At 37.5% G+C, this 14,508-nt stretch overlaps 1 long non-coding RNA gene across 1 annotated transcript in view; it reads right to left on the bottom strand.

Annotated features, from left to right (window-relative positions):
* The window catches only part of LOC133078832 (uncharacterized), a 174,367-nt gene that overhangs the window by 92,109 nt on the left and 67,750 nt on the right, over nucleotides 1–14,508 (bottom strand). The window contains exon 2 of the long non-coding RNA XR_009697950.1: nucleotides 14,012–14,087. This is a non-coding gene — a long non-coding RNA (uncharacterized LOC133078832). The remainder of the gene's footprint in view (nucleotides 1–14,011; nucleotides 14,088–14,508) is intronic.

Here is a 14,508-nt window from a genome sequence, read left to right as displayed (position 1 = left end):
TAAGTTCCAGCACATGAATTTTGGGGGGCCATAAACCTTCAGTCTATGGCAATTAAAAACAATTGTCCTGAAGCTAAAGTTTCTTGCATTTTCCTATGTTTCTGAGACCTCTGCCTCACCTGAGGGTTCTTCTTTTTGCCTCTGAGCCTGGTGCTAAAGTGTTCACAGCAATAAAATTCTGAGTCAGGGGCTGCAGAATGGAACCAGCCAGAAGGGTCTGACTGAAGGCAGTGGATATCAGGTTCTGAGGTAGGACAGCAGTACCCAGGGATATCCTTCCTGGAACCCACCTTCCTCTACCTTTGGCCACTTTGGAGATCAAACTTCCAGGTGGACCATTACTAGTTTTGTCCTCACTCATTCTTACAGAATAATAGATGTTACATATATTTTCTTTTAAAAATAAAAGGAAGAGGAGAAGGATATTTCTTAGAAGTATCACTTGTGCTGTATGTTATTCCCTTTGCTCTCTTGATCTTCATCACAGTCAGAATTGATTTCTACCCTTCTGTGACCGGCAAGTTTCCTGCAGAGCCTTCTCATACCTCCCTGGAATTCTATTTGCCCCCAAAGGTAATTAGGTCAGCTCTTTTTCTTTTTTTAATAAAAAGTAGAAAAGTGAATGCCAAAAATTTATAAGAAGCACTAGATAATTATTAGAAACATCAGTTTCTACCTCTGACCTACTGAATTAGAATCCATGAGAGGGACCCAGGAATCTTTACTTTTAATAGGAACCCCAAGTGATATTTTCATTAGGTAACTTTAGGACACACTGAAGAAAGTCATAGTACTTCTGGTTTTATATATGGGATGACCATATAATTTACCATCTAAACAGGACAGTTTTGAAAGGAAAAGCAAGGCTGTTAATAATTCATTGGCCCAACTGGCAAAAACTGGGACAATTCTGGGCAAATCAGGACACATGGTCATCCTAGTTATAGATCACTATCTTCATCTCCACCTAGATCCTTTATTTCTGTAACAATTTTATGGAGACATATTTCATATATCATGCAATTCACCTATCTAAAATGTCCAGTGCAATGTTTTCTCAGAGTATATTCAGAAAGTTTTATGACCATCACCACAATTTTAGAACATTTTCATCATCCCTGAAAGGAACCCTGTAACCTTTAGCAGTCACTCTCACCTCCCCATGCCCCTTCCCAAACTCTAAACAACTACTCTTCTCATTTCTGTCTCTATAGATCTGCCTGTTCTTGAAATTTTCTAGAAATGGAATCATATGATAGGTGGTCTTTTATGACTTGCTTATTTCACTTGGTATAATGTTTTCAACGTTCCATGTTGTAGCATGTATCAGTACTTCATTCCTTCTCAGTGCTGAGTAATATTCCACTGTATGGATATACCACATATAGTCATTTATTCATCAGTTGACAGACGTTTAGGCTGTTTCCACTTTTTGGCTATGAACATTTGTGTAGAAGTTTTTGTGTGGACATATATTTTGATTCCTCTCGGGTATATACCAACACCACCCCCCTTTTTTTGTCACCCCTACCTTGGAAGACTCTAATGAAGAGTTTTCACAAGCCTTGTACAAGAGCAAGAAATCAGTAGGAAGGACTGAAAGGCAGAAAACTGTGTTACTTAGATTAAATGAAATAGCTATTCTGTTTCAAAAATACATTTATTCCGTTTCTAGCAATGACCCAAATACCTGTTCAGAAATTAAAGTGGTTGAGAAAGAGACACAGGCAGGGAAGGAACTAACCTTAAGGATCAGCAAAAATCCCTGCTGGGCTACCAAAGATCCTTCTTTCAGAGTTTAAAGCCATTCATTTAAAGGCAGATGGACTAATACATCAAAGCTAATATAATAGTTGCAAAAAGCTCCTGGGTCTTTGTTCTCTGACCAAATATTTGCATTCTGTGTCTTGAATCAAAACTTTTAATTTCTCGTGTTAATGGTTTACTCACTGATGACTTCTTTAATTTGGTCTTTTTCATGACACAGACAGGCTGAGCTTTCAGGAGATGTGTTTAACCTTATAAAGATCTACACATAGGTGTAATGGTCTTATGTGAGGAGAGACACAGTAAAGTTAGTTGTGTTAAAGTAAAATCAATACCTACAGAAGAGAAAATTAGAAAGAAACTGCTGGTTTTCCTTTCCTCTTTTTTTTCTTTTTTACTGTCACTAGTCCGTACAAGGTTGGAACTCTAAGAACCATTATATTATAAAAGTCTCCAGGTTTCCATTCTAATGGGTTCCAGGTTTTCCTGCTATGGGGATGAAACTAGCAGACTTGAGTAAATCCTTATTTATTTGTCCCAAAGGCCAGGCAGTACTCTTTCTTCTCTGGTGCTGGTTTCTATTCACTCTCTGCCTCTTCTCAGGTTCTTTTGCTGCCCATCATTAATCTTTCAAGCTACAGCTGGTGGGTTCAGAACAAAACCATCAGAGGAACTGAAAAATGAAGTATTTACCTGCAGCAATGGGGAAAAAGGCCTATCAACCTTGTCCCTTCAATGCGATCACATTTTTATTTCATTTTATTCATTTTCTAGATAGAAGACAGAATACATGCATATACACACACACATATATATTCCCTCTTTGTGTTAATATATTATTTGTTTTTTTACTATCTATCCTCATTTGTAATGAGGTGTAATATATAGAGCTCAGTTAGTTACCATGGAGACACTAGTCCTCTGTTTCTTATCACAGAGCCACACTATCGTCTGGTGTCAGCCAAGGAGGGATGACAAAGGCCTCCCCAAGATCCTAGCTCTGCAATTACTGAGCAATCAAGCACCTCTTTTAATAGCGCACATCCAGGTATACATGGCACCTCACTCAGCACTGTCTTCTCTTCTTCCTTTTTAAACTTACACAGCAGGATGCAGTTACCAAGTAGAGATATCTTCCTCTGTTAGATGGTCTGTTTATTCAGGATTTCAATGATATTCTCTGGTTTATCTAATAAAGCTTACTAGCTACCATCCTCTTTATTTTGAAATCTCCCATATTTTTTAACTTCAACAAGTATTATTTCCTTCTGAAGATATACAGTGATCTTCCTTTTAAGTGTTAATCTGTTTTTATGGTTTGTCATTAACTGATGAAATGAAGGAGTGGATAAATGAAAATCAAAGTCTCTAAATTTCTTCTTACTCCAGACTTTTCCCTATCTTCTCTAGCCAAATCGCTAAACCTATCAACAAAAAATTTAAAACGTGAATGACTGGTGTTCATTCTTTAGCTTCTGGTGTTCATTCTTTAGCTTCTGGTGGTGGTATAAATGAGAAGCTAAATGGATCAAACACATATAATAGGAGAAACAAGAAAAACTAGTTTTTCTTCAAGGATTTTTAACTTATTTGGGGGTTGGCATGACTTCTCCAGAGACGACTGACTCTGGAGATGCTCTGACTCAGATGTTCTAAACTCACTTGGAAATCTGGGGTGAAACAGGGTATAGAGGTATGCCCTGAGGCATTCTAACTGAACTCAGTCTGTTATTGTATTATAGATAGGCTTCTTACAAGAACAGCTAAATTTTGCCTTGTGTAGTATCTATGATGCTATAAAATATACAGTTGTCTTTGATTCAGTTCAAAAGGTCTAAAACTTTGCTAACATGGCCTTTTCCTTGGAAGGAGGAATGTTCAGGTGTTTTAAAAAGCATGATTGGGACACTTCCCTGGTGGCGCAGTGGTTAAGAATCCACCTGCCAATGCAGGGGACACGGGTTGGAGCCCTGGTTTGGGAAGATCCTACATGCTGCGGAGCAACTAAGCCTGTGCGCCACAACTACTGAGCCTGCGTGCCACAGCTGCTGAAGCCCAAGTGCCTGGAGCCCGTGCTCCAAAACGAGAGAAGCCACTGCAATGAAAAGGCTGCGCACCGCAATGAAGAGTAGCCCCCGCTCGCCGCAACTAGAGAAAGCCCACATGCAGCAATGAAGACCCAACACAGCCAAAAATAAACTAAAAAAAAAAAAAAAGCATGATCACTGTTGGGTGGGGAGAAATGGAAACAACGAGAAACTAAAAATGTCTATGATATGGTCACTGCTCTAAAAAAAACTTAAACTGGGAAAACAAGCCTTTAAACTTATATGCAAGGCTCAATAATATGAATTAAATAGCAGAAAGTATCTAACAGCATAGTGGGGGGAAGAACAAAGATCAACCAAGTCCAGAGTTAGTAAGATTTACTGGAAGGGGTGAGATTTAAGATTGGTCTTGAAGGATGAAAGAAGAGAAAAAAGCATTTAGGCAAGGAAAATAGCAGATGCTAAAATGTGACAGTGGGAATGGTCATGGTCTTCTCAGAGGACCATGATAACGTTAGCATTACTGAAACAAACTTATTCTTGAGTTTCAAGAAAACTTCTAGAATCAGTTCAGATGATGATGTTAGTTTCCTCCTATTATATGACCACCTCCAACCCCACAAAGGTTCTTCTATTCTCCCTTTACTAGAAAAGCAAGAGAGAGAGAAAGAGAGAAAAGGGAGGGAGGGAGGAAGGGAGAAAAGGACAGGGAAGGATGGAAGAGGTGGGAAGAGAGGAGGGAGGGGGAAAAAAGAAAAGAAAAGAAAAGAAAAGAAAAAGGGAGAGGGAGAGAGGGAGGGAAAGAAGAGAAAGAGAGAACAACTGTACTCAAAATTACACAATAAAGAAACAAAAAGCAGAGGTTGCCAATTTTTTTTTTTCAGGTAGAGAACAAAGTGGGTTTCTGCAGGCAGAGTATGAACACATTCTGTGTTATATGATCCCCATATGCCAGGAATGTCATTAATTAGACAGAAATGAATGACCAGAGACTTGCCAAATGCAGCTCAGGAGATCAAGGGCTACATACTCACACATTTTCACCTATGCTCTGGAATCCTTGGCATAGCTACACCGTGTGTATAGGTTTTGTCAGGAGCTTGACAGGAGCCTGAATTAATACTAGGTTTTTAGTAGACCACTGGCTCCTGGCATTTTTGTTACCAAAAGATGGTCTCATAAATATACAATTTCTTTCAGCTGGACACTGAAGAGAAACATATTTGATCAGTGGCATGAGCTGAGGGAAAAGCCAACATAAAGCTTTATTGGGGCTCCTTGAAAAGTTTGCAGAAAAGGTTTACTGGGAGGTGACTGGAAGGAATGAAGATGTTCATGATAACAGTAAGTGCTCCATAAACATGATCTATTCTATGTGCCTAGTACTATGCTAAACATGCTGTGTGCATGATCTCATGTAATCCTTACAACCCTGAGATCAACCTCCACATGTTATAGATGAGGAAACTGGGGTTCAAGAGAGGTTGCATAACCTGCCCAAATTCACATGTGACATTGACCTAATGGAACATAATGGCCTGAATCTATTATAACAAAGGCAGAATTTGTTTCAAAAGATATAATTACTATAGTATGTATTTCTTCAGCATTTTCCTCTCCACCATTTTCTTTGATAAGATTATAATGAAAAGGCATAAAAGAAATAATCTCTATTTCCTTTGTAAATTTTATCAAAAAGTAAGCATTGGGCAGAATATTTCTGAATAGTCAAAGAAGGAGGAATGGAGGCATGGTATTCGAAGGTAAAGATTTCTAAGGACACTAAGGGAAAGTGGTAAAACAGTCAAGATAATTCTGTTCTTTAAAATGGTTCATCTTGTCTTTTTAACTATGAAAGGACACATGCAAAAATAAAAATTTATAAGTAAAGAGATTTTAGCATTTATCTTCTCTCATTCATTTGTCATGCTGTGGCTATAAGATTACAAGTTCCAAGGATTTTTACTTACTATATGACTTGGCCTTCTTGTCATTCCTTGAATAAGCCAAGTTTGTTCCTGTCACAGAGTCTTCACAATGCTTGTTCCCTCCACCTGGAATTTATGGCAGACTTCTCAACACCCATGGCTCTGGTTCAGCTATCAGATCCTCAGATTGACCTTTCCTGACTAACCTATTTAAAATGTTTCTCCTTGTTCCCTGCCCACAACTCACAATCTTCCTCACACTCTATTTCAATAGTCTGATTTTTTCTCTTCACAGCACTTAACACTTTCTGAAGTTCTTTATTAATTCATTTTTGTTATGCATTTTTGTTTTATTTACATATTTATGCATAAAATTTTATGTTTTAGTCATTACTATTTTTCTAGTACTTATAAAAAGTAGTTGGCACATAGTATGCACTTGGTAAACATTTGTTGAGTGAATGAATGACCACTATATCCATCAATGGGAAGGGGACAATCCTAAAGGAGATACGTTTGGTGATGCTTCACAATGTAGCAAGTGCTTACATATACTTCAGTAATCAATATCCCACAGGAGGTTATTCTGCGTAACAACTAGTTATATTAAAAAACCTATAAACCAGGGAATTCTGTTTGCTATCAGAAGTCTTATTTGCTTGAAGGCCCTCAGCTCAATTTAAATTCTTGGCATGGTTGTGTGCCCAGTTACTGCTCAAATTCCTTTCAAAGCACTGGTAAGAAGGACAGTCAGTAGAATATAGAAGAGTAACAAAATGTGTTATTTCAAAGAGTTTTGGAGTTTTTATTGCCATTTCCAACAGACAGTAAAGTTCTTGCTTTCATTTGCCAGAAATGTCCCTGAAAAAAGTGAAGTTTTTATTTCTGCTTTTCAGACTAGTACAAATTTGCTGCCCTGAATAGCTACAAGATAACATCATGTGCTAGAGACTGAATATTTGTGTTCCCCCAAAATTTGTATGCTGAAACCTATTCCCTCAATGTGGTAGTGTTAGAAGCTGGGGCCTTTGGGAGATGTTTAGGTCATGAGGGCAGAGCTCTCATGAATGGGATTAGTACCCTTATAAAGGAAACCCCAGAAAAATCCCTCACACCTCTTGCCCATGTGAAGACCGAGAAAAGACAGCCATCTGAGCCAAGAAGCAGGTTCTCACCAGACACCAAATCTGCTGATAACTTGACCTTGGACTTCCCAGTCTCTAGAACTGTGAGAAATAAATTTCTGTTGTTTATAAGCCACCTAGTGTATGCTGTTTTGTTTTAACAGCCCAAACAGACTAAGACACCATAGCTAACAAATGAAAACCAGCCGGTTAGAGCAGGTAATTTTTTTTGTTTATAACCAAGAGTTAATTTTGAATTTTCTGAGTACTCAAGGAGAGAATGGCATCCAGGGCTGAGAATTCAATCTCACACTCTTGGATGTTCATATGTTTCCTTTGCTGATTTATCTAGGAATTTGGAACGTGCCCATCATGGGTTCCATCCCATTCCAGTTTCACTGGCCTGATGTTATACTGAAGAATTAGCAGCCTGAATCTGTCTCTTGCCTCTCAATCTCCCACTACTGGGCTTGGCAAACCCATTATCTTTGGATTTGGCAGAAGATACAGGTAGCAAATGGTTAACCTTAAGCTGAGAAGCAATTATGTTTCAAAAATAATTACTGGCATTTTTGCTGCCAAATGATTTTTTTGTATGTTTTCATTTACAAAATAAGGCTTAGGTAACAAATATCAATAAGAAAGTCCTATGTTGGAATTGACAAAGAGAACCCAGTTCCTTCCAGTATCTCCAATGGCAGTCTTGACGTTTTTGGTTAAATTGATGACTGAAGGATTTTCCTACTGTCTTTTCTTTTCAACCAGAGGCAGAGACTACAGTTCACAATGACTTCCACCCAGATTTCTGCTCTTAATTCATCAAGGAGTTCTGTTTCATTTTTAGGATATTACACATTGTTTCAAACCTTTTTTCACCATGGGAAATGAAAACAGATGTCGAGTTCCTTGGACATATCTGGTGGAAAAGAACCCCGCTCTTGGTGTAGTCTCCAGTCACAAGAGCCCTTCCTAACTGACTGCTCATTACTAATCATTGTATTTTGTGGATTATTGTGCAAATGTATATCCCATTATGTATTCATTAATTGATAATTTTTAAAGATTTATAAGTTGTATGTTTATCTTGGAAACATTTGTAGCAATTTAACTTTAAAAACTTGCATTGTGGTTCATTTACCTAAAAAGGATGTCTTAAGTAAAACATAGTGTTCAATGTTTCATATGAAATTCTTTCAGGGAAACTTTCGGCCCTTTATCATCATTCCAGGGCAGGTGTAAAGTGAGAAAGCTGATAGAATCAGCATAGAGGACAACATTTAGTGAACTGCACAAAGGCAAACAATATGGTAAAGAGACCCTTAATAAACCCAATGTTATCAGGACTGCAATAGAATATAGAAAATGGCAGTGCAAGAATGCATCTTTGAACAGCTATGCAAAGCCCTTCAGATCACCCAAGTGTAACAGAAGTCTTATCTCCAGCTTCCGTCGTTACTAAAGTTGACAAATCCTGGCTTGCCCACCCTCCCTTCCTTCTTCTGTTTTAAGTAGCTGGTATTTTTTTAATAGAATATAAAAACAAATATTAACAGAAAGAAAGAATATCAACAAGATGTGGTAACATCCAAGAGGTACATATATTAGCAGAAAATGGTAAGTAAAATGAATAGAAGGCCAAATTATGGTCCTTAACCTTTAAGTATTTTTATCCTCATTCTATAAGAATGTATGCAAGAAATTATCATTATAAATTATGACTTATTTTTAAACTTTATTAAATGTTTTCATTAAAAAGTTAGTATGTACAATATTACTGATGATTAAAATAAGTACACTAACATTCATACAACCAAGTGAGGATTTTCCCTTACAGTGGGGAAAATTACATATCTATTCCACTGATAAATGTACTATACATGTTTTGTTTTCTAGCAAATTTCTTCTGGAATTGCCTTGAGTATCAGTTTCAGAAGCCACAGACAAAATCCACCTAACTACTATTAAAATTCATCTTTTTTGTTATATAACTAAAAATCTCCCACCTTTGTCACTAGATTTATTTCCAAATGACTCTTGATTGTTTCAAAAACAAAGATACTCTCAATTCAAAAGCTTTAGAAGTTAGTATGCATGTGTCGTTAGGGACCTTATGATATCTCTTGCATCCATCTTTTCTTTTTCATTCCCTCAGTCAATGTCCCAGTCCAAGCCCTCATTTCTCCTTCCAAGACCTCTCTCTCTTTTAACTAATGTCTTTCTGATGATCAATTATGCACAGTACCACCAAGATCATCTTCTCAAAGCATAACTCCTATCTTTTTGCCCTCTTGCTCAAAAACTTTCAGTGGCTTCCAGGGAAGATTCTCCACTCTCTCACCTTCTAACACTTACATAGTACTTGTTATGTGCCCAGCATTATTCCAGGTGGTTACACATATTATTCTTCAAATCAACCCTGTAAGGTAGGTAAAAATATTATCCCCATTTTACAGATGAGGAACCAAGACACAGAGTTCAAGTCACCTGTCAAAGAACGCAGATAATATGTTTCACTACAGAGATTTTTACCCAGGGATTCTGGCTCCAGAGATCTACCTCCCTGTTTTCTTTCCTAGCTTAACTACTATTCATCATTCTCTGACCAAACCAAATGCTTTTCTGCTTTTGGGTCTTGGTTACAATTTTCTCTGTGCCTGCTGTCCACATCCATCAAGTTCCATCTGAGATGCTATCTCTTCCGTGAAACTCACTCAGATACTTCTTCTACAAATAGAATTTGTACATAGATTTTAATTTGTACATACAATGCTAAATTATAACTCTTGGAGGAGTGGAACCATTTCTTATTTTTCACTGTCCCCTTTTAGCACTCAGTTACTAACAGATGGAAGATTGGCAGGCAATTGCTATAATTAAAAATAAATGAACTACTGATGGGTGAAATCATGATGATAAATAAATAAATAAATACACACACACACACACACACACACACACACACACACACACACACCATAGGCACTCAGTACATGTTAACTGATATGAAAAGATGAGTGTATTCAAAAGACTGTACTGCAGGCTCTGAAGGCAATTCCAGAACTGTTTTGGACATTGATGTAATAAAAATACAGCATCCCAAAAGAATAACTGTAAAAAAACAACATATTTTTATGGAGTCACTCAACTATTATTATTTATTGAGCACCAACTACATGCCAAGCACAAGAGATATGAAAATACAAAAAAAAAAATACTTCTAGTGGGTTACACACACACACACACTCACATTCACAATCCATCTAGCCTCCTCAAATTCTTGAGGAATGATGTCTTAATGACGAAATATAATTGAGAATATTCCTGTGCCATGAAGTCTCTAAAAAACTTACCAACAGGGCACAGGTCTCTCTTCAGTGGAGATAATCAGGAGTAACTCAAAGAAAAAGTTCTAAAAACAATGAGATATAATTCATACACTCCCAGGGACTTGCATGAAGAAAAGGTCTATGATTCATGTATTTTAACATGTAATAACTATTATGTATAGAATTTCTGGGAATTTGAGATTCTTGGGTAGGAGATGCTACAGTAGTTCAAAGTATGATGAAGATGATAGCTTTGCCATCAAAATACAGCTTTTATATATATATATACCCATATATATATATATATATATATATATATATATATATATATATATATATATATATATATGGGTATGTTTGAAGCTGTGTATTTCCTAGATCTTTACATGATAATATCCTCAAAAGAGAAGTCTAGGACATTGAGAATTGCAGATTTGTCTCCTTTATTTCCACAGATGTCTGCTTCTATTTTGTGCCAATCTTCCTCTTATTCCTATGGAATAAACTCAAGCAAAATGTTCCTTTTCCTTAAGTTTTCGTTTATTTAAGATGATTTTCTACATGATTGATTATAAAGGCCATAATTATACTATCAAATTCCTGTCAAAATAACAATTTAATGTAAAATATTAACACTTGGCAGTGTTTAAATCTAAAACATAATAATAAAAAAAAAAAAAAAAAAAAAACACTCTGGGGGGCTTCCCTGGTGGCGCAGTGGTTGAGAATCTGCCTGCTAATGCAGGGGACACGGGTTCGAGCCCTGGTCTGGGAAGATCCCACATGCCGCGGAGCAACTGGGCCCGTGAGCCACAACTGCTGAGCCTGCGCGTCTGGAGCCTGTGCCCTGCAACGGGAGGGGCCGCGATAGTGAAAGGCCCGCGCACCGCGATGAAGAGCGGCCCCCGCACCACGATGAAGAGTGGCCCCCGTTTGCTGCAACTAGAGAAAGCCCTCGCACGAAACGAAGACCCAACACAGCCAAAAATAAATAAAAATAAATAAAGTAGCTATTAAAAACAAAAAAACAAAAAAACTCTGTGTATGAATAAGGTGAATTTATTCAGGCTATTTATTTCCGCTGGAGTGCAAAAGAAAGTTATGGCTACCTTATTATTTACTATCACACACTACTGTAAAGAGAAAACATTTATAAGTTGTTAGAAATAGCAGATGGCTGTGCCAAACTAAGATCCTTTCTGACATGTTTATAAAGGGCATCAGCTATTATGAAACCAGGAAGGACAGTATGACAAGAGAAGAATATAGCCCAAGCGAGGTACACACTAGCAGGTACTATTTATAGTTAAAATATTTGGGAAAAACAAAATCAGAGGATCATGGGGCTAGAAGGGGATTCATTAGAATCTTCCCAAGGGGTGAGAGACAAGATGGCAGAGTACAAGGACTTGAGCTCACCTCCTCTCACAAAAACACCAAAATCACAACTAACTGCTGAAGAACCATTGACAAAAAAAGACTGGAACCTACCAAAAAAACATATTCTACATCTAAAGACAAAGGAGAAGCCACAACAAGATGGTAGGAGGGGTGCTTTCACAATATAATCAAAACCCATACCTGCCAGCTGGGCGACCCACAAACTGGAAAATAATTATATCACAGAGGATCTCCCACAAGACTGAGAGTTCTGAGACCCATGTGAGGCTACCCAGCCTGGGGGTCTGGCATTGAGAAGAGGAGTCCCCAGAGCATTTGGCTTTGAGGCCAGTAGGGCTCGAGTGCAAGAGCTCCACAGGACTGGGGAAAACAGAGACTCCAGGGTGCACACAAGGTTTCACGTGTACTGAGAGGGTGTGGAGAAAAGGGAACCCTCCTACATTGTTGGTGGGAATGTAAACTGGTACAGCCACTATACAGAACAGTATGGAGGTTCCTTAAAAAACTAAAAATAGAGCTACCATATGACCCAGCAATCCCACTCCTGGGCATATGTCTGGAAAAAAAACATGGTTCAAAAGGATATATGCACCCCAAAGTTCACTGCAGTGCTGTTTACAATAGCCAAGACATGAAAGCAACCTAAACGTTCATCTACAGAGTAATGGGTAAAGAAGATGTGGTAAATATATACAAGGGAATATTACTCAGCCATAAAAAAAGAATGAAATAATGCCACTTGCAGCAACATGGATGGACCTAGAGATTATCATACTAAGTGAAGTCAGACAGAGAAAGACAAATAACATATGATATCACTTATATGTGGAATCTTAAAAAATGATACAAAGGAATTTACAGAACAGACTCACAGACTTCAAAAACAAACTTATGGTTACCAAAGGGGAAAGGTTGGGGGGGAGGGATAAATTAGGAGCTTGGGATTAACATATACACACGACTATATATAAAACAGATCATCTACAAGGACCTACTGTATAGCACAGGGAACTCTACTCAATATTCTGTAATAACTTACATGGGAAAAGAATCTGAAAAAGAATGTATATATGTATATGTATAACTGAATCACTTCGCTGTACACCAGTAACTAACACAACATTGTAAATCAACTATACTCCAATATGAAATAAAAATTAAATTAAAAATTTTAAAAATAACCTTTTCATTATGCATAGGAAAACAAAGAATCTCCTCTTTTCTTTGGGAACACATGTACACAGCTATTCTAGGTAAATTAAGAATATTCTTTGTGTCTAGCCTCTCTTAGGGTTGTAGATTCTATCATTCTCTTTGGTTATCCATATTGTATTTATGCAACATTTAAGTCTATTTCTCTTCTTCTGTCCTGAAGATGCACAAGAACGGGCAACCATCCTTTCTGTAACAAGAGCCTTCCTGTACCCGAAGATAATGCTTAATCACTCATCAGCTTTATTGTCTCAAGAACCAAAAAAAATTAACTTTTTTAAAGTTAGAGGATATGGTTTAATGTTGACCCACATATAACATCCAAAAACCTGAAGGAAGTGAGGGAAAGGAATAATCAAAAAGAAAGAACAGCAGGCCAGATGAAATAGGAAATAAAGGCTAAAAGGAGAGAAGAAAGAAAACATCCTTGACAGACTTCAAAAATAATATCTGAGTGCTTATCATATGCAAGGCACTATGTAGAGGGCTTTATACAATTGTCGTATAGCTAACGCTTAACTGAATGTGTACCTCGTGTCAGGCATCATTCTACGTGCTTTCCATATATGAGCTCACATAATCTTCACAATATCCCAAGGGTAAGATATTCCCGTATTTCGGATAAGGAACTGAAACACAGGCTCATAATTCCTTCATATTCTTGGTGTGTTCTATGAAGGACATCATTATTTCTATTTTATAGATGTGAAAACTGAGTATCACATTAAATAACATGCCCATGATCAAAAGAGCTGGTAAGTGATAGAGCTGGGTTTTTTACCAAGAATTCTCTGATTCCAAAGTACCTACATGTCTAACTTAAGAGAAGAAAGAAAGCAGTAATAACAATAAGCACAAGAGAGTATATCACATGCCTGGCACTGTTCAAAGAGTTGGGGGAACGGGACTCAAACCCAGAAGTCCAGTCCCAGAGCTATGCTCTTCCCACAACATTATACTGCCTCTTGTAATTAAAATATATAATGGAAGCAACTGTTTGGGATCATGAAAAATAAGATTGGTCTAGTAGGTAAATATACACTGTTACTACTATATAACTAATATTTCTTGAACACTTACTAAATACTTCTGGTAGACATTGTAACATGCCACCCAGATCCCCCTCAGGAATGAAGGACTTATTTCACCAGTTGATGGGAGTCCTAAAAGAAGACAGCCCTCAACTGTCAGCTGAAAAAACTTACCTGTGGGGTTGGCTGAGGTCTTTGTTGGGATGCAGTACAGCTCATTTCCCACAGGTGTTGATCCAAAATGCACTTCCTAATAAATAATAAACATCCTGAATGTTAAGTTTGACCTGAGAGTTTGCTTCCCTAGGAACCCAACCTGAAACAACATTTTACAGAATCTCTTTTAATTCTCACCATCCTATGAATCAGGTGCTATTATCTTCGTATACTCATTTTACAAATGAAGACACTAAGGCCTAAATTTCCCAAGGTCATAGAGCTGGTCAAGGATGGAAAAGAATTGGAACAGAGAATGTATAATTCTGGAGGCTGTACCCTCAACTTCTACATGACTGTATATATAGAGACAGGCTCTATATACAGGCTATATATATAAAATCTCTCTCTCTCTCTCTCTCTATATATATATATACAGACTGTATATATTGAGACTTGTCATTAGTTCAACATGGATTTAATACCGAGGGGAAAGAGGCACTCTGAGGACTCTC

This window comes from Eubalaena glacialis, chromosome 18 (assembly GCF_028564815.1).
Source record: "Eubalaena glacialis isolate mEubGla1 chromosome 18, mEubGla1.1.hap2.+ XY, whole genome shotgun sequence".
Classification (NCBI taxonomy): Eukaryota; Metazoa; Chordata; class Mammalia; order Artiodactyla; family Balaenidae; genus Eubalaena; species Eubalaena glacialis.
This window is presented reverse-complemented; position numbering and strand designations above follow the sequence as displayed.